Genomic DNA, 9,339 nt, shown 5'->3' with positions numbered 1-9,339 from the left:
AGTGACGCCACAAAGGCCTAGGTCATGGTTCCACTAAGGGATTTCCTTCGAGGCGGAAACCGGGCCTTACACAAAGCTTGGGGCACGCATCCACAACTTAATTGGAGGCTCCCAAGAAATCGTCACAAAGGCCTCAAATCCATCTAGGGTTCCAAGAATCCAAGAGTAACAACTTTCTTGCTTTCACTTCCACGAATCACCTTGGAGAACTCAAACCGATGCACCAAATGCAATGATAAATCCTTCACTCCAAACTTCCACCAAAGCTACAACAGCTTGTGGGGAAAGAAGAGAGGAAGAACAAAGTAAATTCACAAAGAACTCCAAGATCAAGATCTATAGGATTCCACTCACAAAGAGAGGGATTTTATTGGTAGAAATGTAGATATAGATCTCCTCTTCCTTTTCCCTCAAAAAGATTCAAGAAGCATAGGAGGAATAGAGGGATATGGAAAGCTCTCAAGGTCAACAATCGTGGAGAGAAAATGGGGGAAGAGGTGCATGCCCAAGGAGGAAGAAGGGGATCTTAAATACACCCTCCCATCGAAATATGACCGTTTGGGTCCTCACGGGCCGGATTATCCGGGGCAGGATTATTGCAAAAATCAGGCCCCCGAAAAATGGCTAAGGAACAGAAAAAATATGCCCCTGGATGGGGCCCGGATATTTGGCCGGATTATTTGTTTGGACCGGATATTCCGGGGGTTGGATAATCTGCCCCCAAATTGGGCCGGAATATCCGCTCCCCGAAAACTGGCAGAAATATCAAACTGAAACGGGCATAACTTTAGCATCCGGACTACGATTTTGATGATCTTGTGCTTGTTTTGAAGCTAGGAACAAGCTATACAAGATAATGCAGGGAACCATCATAGTACAACAAAGGAGGATAGAAATAAATGATGAAAGGTTTGACCTATCTAAAAAGGACATACCAGTAAAACCTTCAACCTCAAAAATGCAACAAGTCTCCCGTGCAAAAACCATTCTCGATGAACTAGAGCTTGTTATGAGAATAAGCACAAGCTCCAAAACATCACATGGATAAGATCCAAATAACAACCAAGAAGGATGATGCAAGGATGCAAAGGTTTGAGCTCTCCGAAGGATACGATCGAGTTACTCACTCGAGAGCCCTCTTGATAGTACGACAACTAAACTATAAATCGGTCTCCAACTACACCACGAGACCGGTGAGAAAGAAACCCTATCAAGAGCAAACCTTAATCTTGCGCATTCCACTTGAGCTCGATGATGACGGTCTTGACCACAATAAGATGGAATGCCTTTCCTGATTGTAATTTCTTGATGAAGTCATGTGAATTGCTCCCTCATACTCCACTATGGGAGAGCTTCTTCTTCGGTGCATCTTCACATATCCATGATCATCATATGGATGATAAGCTTCAAGCATATGATCTCTTCGAGTTGGCTCATCTTGAACTTGCGCTTCATTTCTTCACTCTTCATCATGTTGATGCCTTGAAGTTAACTTTGAGGGCTCACTTCATCTTCATCTTCAAGATATACTTGACATTTGATATTCTTCATCAATTTCTTCTTATTGCAATCTTAAAGCCAGCATATGGTTCAAGCATTGCCTATGGACCACTACGAATATAACTCAATGCACATATTAGTCCATAGGGATTGTCATCAATTACCAAAACCACACATGGGGGCTCCATGCACTTTCAGTGTGATGGTTTTATGCGAACGTCGAATGCATATTACTTCACCTATATGGGATCATAGGGCTACACTTTAATGTAATTAATGTGTGTTGGAAGGGACGGAATGACAGAAACCATTTTCCAATAATAGGAGTTGCATTAGCGGGGTTTATGTTGGGACTAATGATCTTATTTCTATGGTGGGACATTTATGTCTTAATGATTCCTATACTTGCACATTAAAATAGCTCTAGGACCCATCGTATGGGGTGTATTTTCTAATATCTATGGCTGCATCTAATTTAGGCTCTGCCCCTAATCGAATGAAACTTGACAAAATATTTACCATGTTATGTAGAACTCTGATGCTACTAAATCCATGCCGCCTCGGGAACACTTGTCTCATATAGGCACACACACTTGAGCTTTTCCTCTTTCTGCATAGACGATTGGATTTCTCTCATTGAGAGCATTTGCATATTTCTATTTACTTTCTGCATTTTATTTTATTGCAAACTATACACTCAAATCACCAAAAACTACCGCATCTTTATTATTGTTTGCTTGTCAATTCCGCTAACCAATACCTTCAAATCCTAGTGGGTTTGACAACCTTTTTTTTTAATTGAAAAGTACTACAATTGATCTCCTGCACTTGGGAGCATGAAGACACTTTTCTGGCACCGTTGCCGGGGGGCGTAGCGCTATTGGTAAGTGGTTTGGTAAGGAAGCTTTACTGTTTTGCTATTTAATATTTGTATTATCATGGGTATTTCAAGCCGTGATGAGATACGCTTGGCTTTATATGAATATGTTCGATCTGTTAAAGAGAATGATGAGAAACCCCCGAACCTAAGGTGGCATATCAAATTTCTATTGGTATTGCCAAGAACGCTATGAAACTAACTTTTACACGGGATAAAAGTCAAACTGCTATGGGACATTTACATGCTATTGAAAATCTATGCTCAGCTGGTATTCATCATGATGATGTGACGAGGAAATTACTATATCTATCTATTTCTTGTGATGCTCGCATACGGTTTAGTTCTCTGAATGAAAAATGTCGTCTTGATTGGGAATGTCTGAGGAAAGCCTTCTATCTTAAATACTATACTCCTAATGAAGCTTATGGTGATCATTGTCATATTTCTAAGTTTTGGCCTCATGTTGGAGAAAGTATTGCTCAATCTTGGGGGAGGCTTAATGATCTCATCCGTAAGAATCATTTTCATGGTATTCATGATAGTCTTATATTGATGAATTTATATGTGATGTGCTACCCCAACATCATAGGGACTTCCTGGATGATTCATCTGAAGGGATTTTTATTAATAGAACTCAACAAGAAGCAAGGGATTTATTGGATACTATTTCTAATATAATGTTGCATGGGATCTTGATAAAGGTAACCAACCTCATTTTGAATATGAATATGCATGTGTAGAGAATTTCTCTACTATTATATTGTTTGAAGAATTAAAGAATAGGTTTGTCCTTGATCCTCATATATTAGTAGAAGTTACTAAATATTTTGCTAACCATTTAAATGTTCCTAAGAAGGGATTTAAAGTTTATGTTGAACCTCTTAAGAATTCTTCATATATTGCTAAAGTTGAGAAACAGGTTAAGTGTGATACAATATTCCCTACATCTTGAAATCAAGACTGACATTGATCCCATACACATGGAAGAAACAGATATAACTATTCAACATGTTAATAAAGAGTATATTTGTCCTCTTGGTATGGTAAAAGATGTTGAGGTATTAGTAGGAAAGATTAAGTACCCTGCTAATTTTATTGTACTTGGTTGCTCCCAAGATGCATTTTGTCCTATTATATTTGGTATACCTTTCTTACATACTATGGGTGCTGAAATTAGTTTACCAAAAGATAAAGTATTCATTAAATGTGCTGGTGAAAGGTTAGAGTTTAATTTTTCAAAGTTTGTAAGCATTTATAAAAAGAAAAATTTGAAAAAGATATAGTGAAAACTCTTGCTTCCGTGGCAGTTGCTTCATCGGACGCGGTGGAACGATATGTACTTGTTATCACCAGAATTTGACCGAGTCAGAGGTGGGCCGCGACCAAGATGGATTTGAAGAATATACACAGAAGGAGTACGAGAATCGGCCTTTTATACCAAATTGGGCTAGTTTGCCTTTGTATCATGTAACATATTAGATCGCATCTTAGATTAGAAGATAGAGTTTTACCCGTGCACGGTTTAGTGCACGCCCTCATTAGAAAGTCCCCTGGACTATAAATATGTACCTAGGGTTTATGGAATAAACAACAACCAACGTTCACCCCAAACAAATCTCGGCGCATCGCCAACTCCTTCGTCTCGAGGGTTTCTACCGGTAAGCACCATGCAGCCTAGATCGCATCTTGCGATCTAGGCAGCGTAATGCCTATCCCCGTTGTTCAAACGTTGCTCGTACTGAAGCCTTTTTGATGGCGAGCAACGTAGTTATCTTAGACATGTTAGGGTTAGCATTGTTCCTCGTATAATATGCTATCGTAGTGCGACCCTTGCATGTCTAGCCGCCCTTACACCTATCTTAGGTGTAGGGGCGGCACCCGCTTGATCATGGTTTAGTAGATCTGATCCGTTACGGTTGCTCCTTGATTCTTCAAGGATTAGTTTAATATCTGCAATAGTTAGGCCTTACAAAGGGTTGGAGGATCCAGCGGCGTGTAGGGTGACGTTCGCTAGCCCTAGAAAGGATGTTCGAGGATCAACCTCGTGTTGGTTTTTAGGCCCTGTCCAGGATCGGCTTACGGTCACCGTGCGCGAGTGCGAGGCCCAATCGTGAGTAGGATGATCCGATTATGCGGTGAAAACCCTAAATCGTCGTAGATCTAGTCAGCTTTATCTTGATCAAGCAGGACCACCATATATTCGGACACCCGTCTGAATCATGGGTGAATCGGCTCTTTGAGCCGATTCGCAAGATAACCTGAGAGCCGATCGAGGCTCGTATTTAACGTTTACGTGTGTGCCCTGCAGGAAACTAAGCGAGGCATCATCCACACCTTCCTGACCAGGTATAGGTCAGGTGGCACGCCCTTGCGATAGCATCGGACGTGCGACCGGGGAGGCTTTGCGGGCCGTCGCTCCGAGGGCTCGGGGCCAGCCGCAGCCCTAGTTGTTCCCGGCTCTACTGTGTTGCCCGTCTCTGCCCGCCAGGGGGTTTCTGACGTCAACACATTCTAGCACGCCCGGTGGGACAACCTTCGACATCCACGACATCGCCATCTACATCCGAGATGGCGGAAGGCACTCCGGTCAAGTACGAGGATCTGCCTGATGAGCTCAAGAAGAAACATGACGAGATCAAGGCAACCCTCGAGGCCGAACTCATCGGCTCTTTCCACCGAACCCGTTCCCATGGCGTCAGGTGGAAGGGTTTTACACCTGAAGGCGCACTCGATGGAGTGGACTTGTCCGCCCCGTCAGAAGAACGCACCAGGTCGCTGCGGCAGGAAATCAACTACATGGTGGCTCATTCGCTGCACCGCCACTCTGAGAGCCTGGTGAACACTTTGGAGCGTGTCGCTCTGCGAGTGGTCCAGGAAATCATGAGCCACCGGTATTCCCCGTCGGGACCCGCTCTGGGGACTTTCAAGGGAGAGATGCCGCTCCAGCCCCAGCCGTTCGCATGGGCAGCACCTGAACTGCCGAACTCATCGGCATACGTCGTCTACAAGATTGGTGGTGATCCTAGTGACTACCAATTCCTACCTGAGGCACCCAAGGAGATCCCGCACGGATACGCGTGCGCATACGTGCCAGATTGCAACGCCTGGGCACTCTCGAACCAGGCTGCAACGACGGGGGCCTGCGGGACGGCAGGAGGAACGTCGGGAGCCGATCCTGAGAAGCAAACGTGGCTAGCTAAATACGCCACTCCGACGAACCTCCAAAGCCCAGCTCCTGCAGTTGGCTTAGAACCGGAAAAGCAAGCATGGCTGGTTAAGTATGCCACCCCGGCGAATCTTCAGGGTTCGACACCTTCAGCCATCACAGCGGATCAGATTTGTGCAATTCTGAAAGATCGGTTTGGCATGATGCCGAAAAGGAAGACGTTCGGCTACACCAAGCCGTACCCCAATGACTACGAACTGATCCCGCTACCACCCAAATATCGGCTCCCGGACTTCACGAAGATTAGTGGATCAGATGGTTCCAGCTCCATCGAGCATGTGAGCCGGTATTTGGCACAGCTGGGCACGATCTCAGCATCAGACGAGTTGCGCGTGAGGTTCTTCGCACAGTCCCTCACAGGATCGGCTTTCGGGTGGTACACATCGCTACCACCGAACTCCATCCAGACTTGGAAGCAGTTGGAAGAGCAGTTCCATGAGCAGTATCACTCAGAGGCTTCCGATGTTGGTATTTCCGATCTAGCGCAAGTACGACGAAGCGCGGGAGACGAGTGTCGGAATACGTCCAGCGCTTCGGGACCATTAGGAACCGATGCTTTTCGGCTCATATAAGCGAAAAAGAAGCGATCGAGTTGGCGGTGGTGGGTCTCTCATCATCAATCAAGGACGTGGCCTCCCAAGCGGACTACCCTTCGTTGGCGCACATGGTGCGAAGCTGTCGGCATATGAACAGCGCCACCCGGATGTTTACCGGGACAAATTCAAGCGTGCGGTGACCTTGGTTGAGGCGGACGAAGATGAAGGTGCTATGGGAGATCGAGGAGGTAGCGATGGCTGAATGGACTCGAGCGACGAGGCCCGTGACCTGCAAATGGGTGAAGCCACAAGGCCCTCCAAAAGGGTTCGACTTCGACGTGACCAAGACGGAACAGATTTTTGATCTCTTACTCACGGAGAAGCAAATAAAGGTACCCGAAGGCCACAAGATCCCCACGGCGCAGGAGCTGAACGGAAAGCCATACTGCAAATGGCATAACACGTTCTCCCACACCACCAACGACTGCAGGGTGTGGTGGCAGCAGATCCAAATGGCGATAGAAAATGGACGGTTGATTTTTAACCAGTACGCCATGAAGGTCGACACACACCCTTTCCCCGCCGTTAACATGGTGGAGTATACTTACCACGAAGGTTGCCAGCCAGGGTCTTCGTTCAGTATCAACATGGTAGGATCTGGATACCACGCTGGCAAGGATGGAGATGAGGGCAACTGCTCTCAAAGCAAAGATGCAGAGGAAGCCGCTCCGTGCGATCGGCTCCGCCAAGACGGCAAGCGCTACGTCACAGAGGGAGAAGTGAAGAACATAAGATATCAGCGATCTCTCTCTGATCACCTCCTCAACAAGTATGTGAGTCAGTACGACCAACGCCGACGGTCCAGCGATGATGATGAAAGAGATCGTCCGGCTAGAGAAGCCAGAAGACATCGTCGGCATAATCGCGATGAGGAGGAGCACGAGCGTTGTGCCAAGGGAAAGGCAAGGGAGCGAGACGACGAGGACAGGCACGGGATTGTCCCTTCTTCGAGCACTGCTGGGATTCGGGAATGAGCCGATTGCCAACAATCGGCAATTGCCCGAATGCAACCGGAAGAAGAAGGAGGCAGCCAACGTGTCCGTGTTCGAGCGCTTAGGACCTCTCCCGCCACGAGCAAAGCGAGCTGAGTCCCCTCGGTTGAAAGATCTCGAAGATTCAGAAGACGAGGGAGAAGAAGAAGACAGGTATCACCGGCCAAGGTGGTGCCCCGATGGGCTCGGCCGTTCCCGAAACGCGGGGTTCAGCGATTGCGCGGCCTGGAGGAAGCCGAGAGGTTATACTTGCATACATTGAGGAAGGCAAGGCCTGATCTGGCTGCAAAGGTTCAGCGAACCCTGGATGAAGAGGGTCGTCCACAGAGAAAGGAGTGGCGCCCCAAGCAAAGGAAAGCCGATGATGAAACATCGGCTGGCACAAACATGGTGCTCGTCCTTCCGACGAAGCTTAGTGCTCCACGTTTACACGATGCACTCAAGGTGGACGACAGCAAGCGCTCCAACATGATAAAGTCAGCGATTGGGCTGGTTTTATCCACCGACCTAACCATGTAGTTGGAACAAATCAATGAACAAACGCGGCGAGGCTGATCCTTGTGATCGGCCCCATAAGATCCATGAAGGGACATTACGAAGCCTTCATCGAGCAAGCAACGTGGAGGCCGATTCCAGCAATCGGCCAAAATTATCCTCACCATCCATTCTGCCTGGGTTCAACTGTAATCTGACAGAGCCGATACCATCAATTCTCTTGACAGAATCGGCTCGGGGGGGGGCACCCAGGTGGATAAAACACGAGGATATGCAATGGGAGCGTCTCATCCTTTGTCGATGGGTATCAAAGTATGGGGGGCGATGCATAAATCGGCCGTAAAAATCCAAAAATTCGAAAAATTTTGAGCTCAGCCGATGCAGCAGACATCGACTTAAGGATATAAGAGCCGATGCATGGCCATCGACTCAAGAGGAATAACTTTTACGATCAGAGGGTCGATGGAGCACGAAGAGAGACTATGATGGGAGAACTCCTCAATGGAGTGGTTCAAGGGTTCGATGGCTCGGATCTTCTCTCCAAGAACAATGCTGAGAACAGCAGGGACGTGCCAATCAGGGTAAGGAAGGAGCTGATCTGACCTGCAAGGCGCGAGAAGTAGATTGAAGAAGCTCGGGGGGCAGCTCACCCTGAAGGTGCTCTGCTTTGGGGCTACGTCATGATTTGAGGCTAATATCGGCACATGAGGCTGATTCGCCTTGATTAAGGCTCGGGGGGCAGCCGATTTGGTTGGAATCGGCTAGCCCTACGACACAACTGGTCTGGAGAGTGGTGTTCTGTTACGGAGTCATCAGTTTGAGCATCCAAGACAGTTCCAGGGCTCTTTTAAAGACGCCTGCTCAAGATCAAGTCGCCAGCCTACTAAGATCGGCTGTGCCATCGTCATCGGCAGAGCTGGCTAGCTTGGAGGGATGGCTAAATTGGCCTGTCTCGCAGATTATCGTGAAACTGATGCGTTGCCATCAGTCATTAAGCATGGATTAGGCCAACAGTCGACAAACTCAGCATGAAATCGGCGACATCAAGTTAAGGGAAATTCTTCATTAGTATTGGGGTTTCTTACAATGGAGAGCCGATTGCTGCAAGAAAAGGAAGAGACTGGTTTCTCAAATTAGCCGATGAACAGTCGTCGGCTGCAGGACTGCAAAACGCCACGGTCAAGAAAAATAATAATAGTCCGGTTCGTTGCTATCGGTCTTGGTGTGGCAAGCGGGAGGATGGAAATTGGATTAATGAAAGGAGAAATTGAAGGAACAATTCTCATTAATTCAAAGGGGCGGCTTTACAAGAAGAGCCGATGGCTCTCAAAAGAGGGATCTGGTGCCTAGTGCACTGCTACTGCTAGTCCTACTCTACTAGTCGTCGCTGTCCTCATCATCGCCGTCGTCGAGGTCGTCGGCGCTGCTCCCAGGAAGCTCCTCGCCGTTGCTGCCCCAGCCGTCGGCTGGAGCTTCCTCCTCCTCCTCGTCATCATCATCATCCTCGCTATCCGCCCGGCTGCGGAAGCGCTTCGTTGGAGGATACCCAGCGAGAGGAGGAGGAATCATCTTCCTCCTCCTCATCTTCTTCTTCCTCGTCGTCATCGTCGTCCTCGCTGTCCGCCCACATGCGGGAGCGCTTCTTCGGCG

This window comes from Lolium rigidum, chromosome 2 (genome assembly GCF_022539505.1).
Source record: "Lolium rigidum isolate FL_2022 chromosome 2, APGP_CSIRO_Lrig_0.1, whole genome shotgun sequence".
Lineage (NCBI taxonomy): Eukaryota > Viridiplantae > Streptophyta > Magnoliopsida > Poales > Poaceae > Lolium > Lolium rigidum.
The sequence above is the reverse complement of the archived record's forward strand: the minus strand, read 5'-3'. Positions refer to the sequence as shown.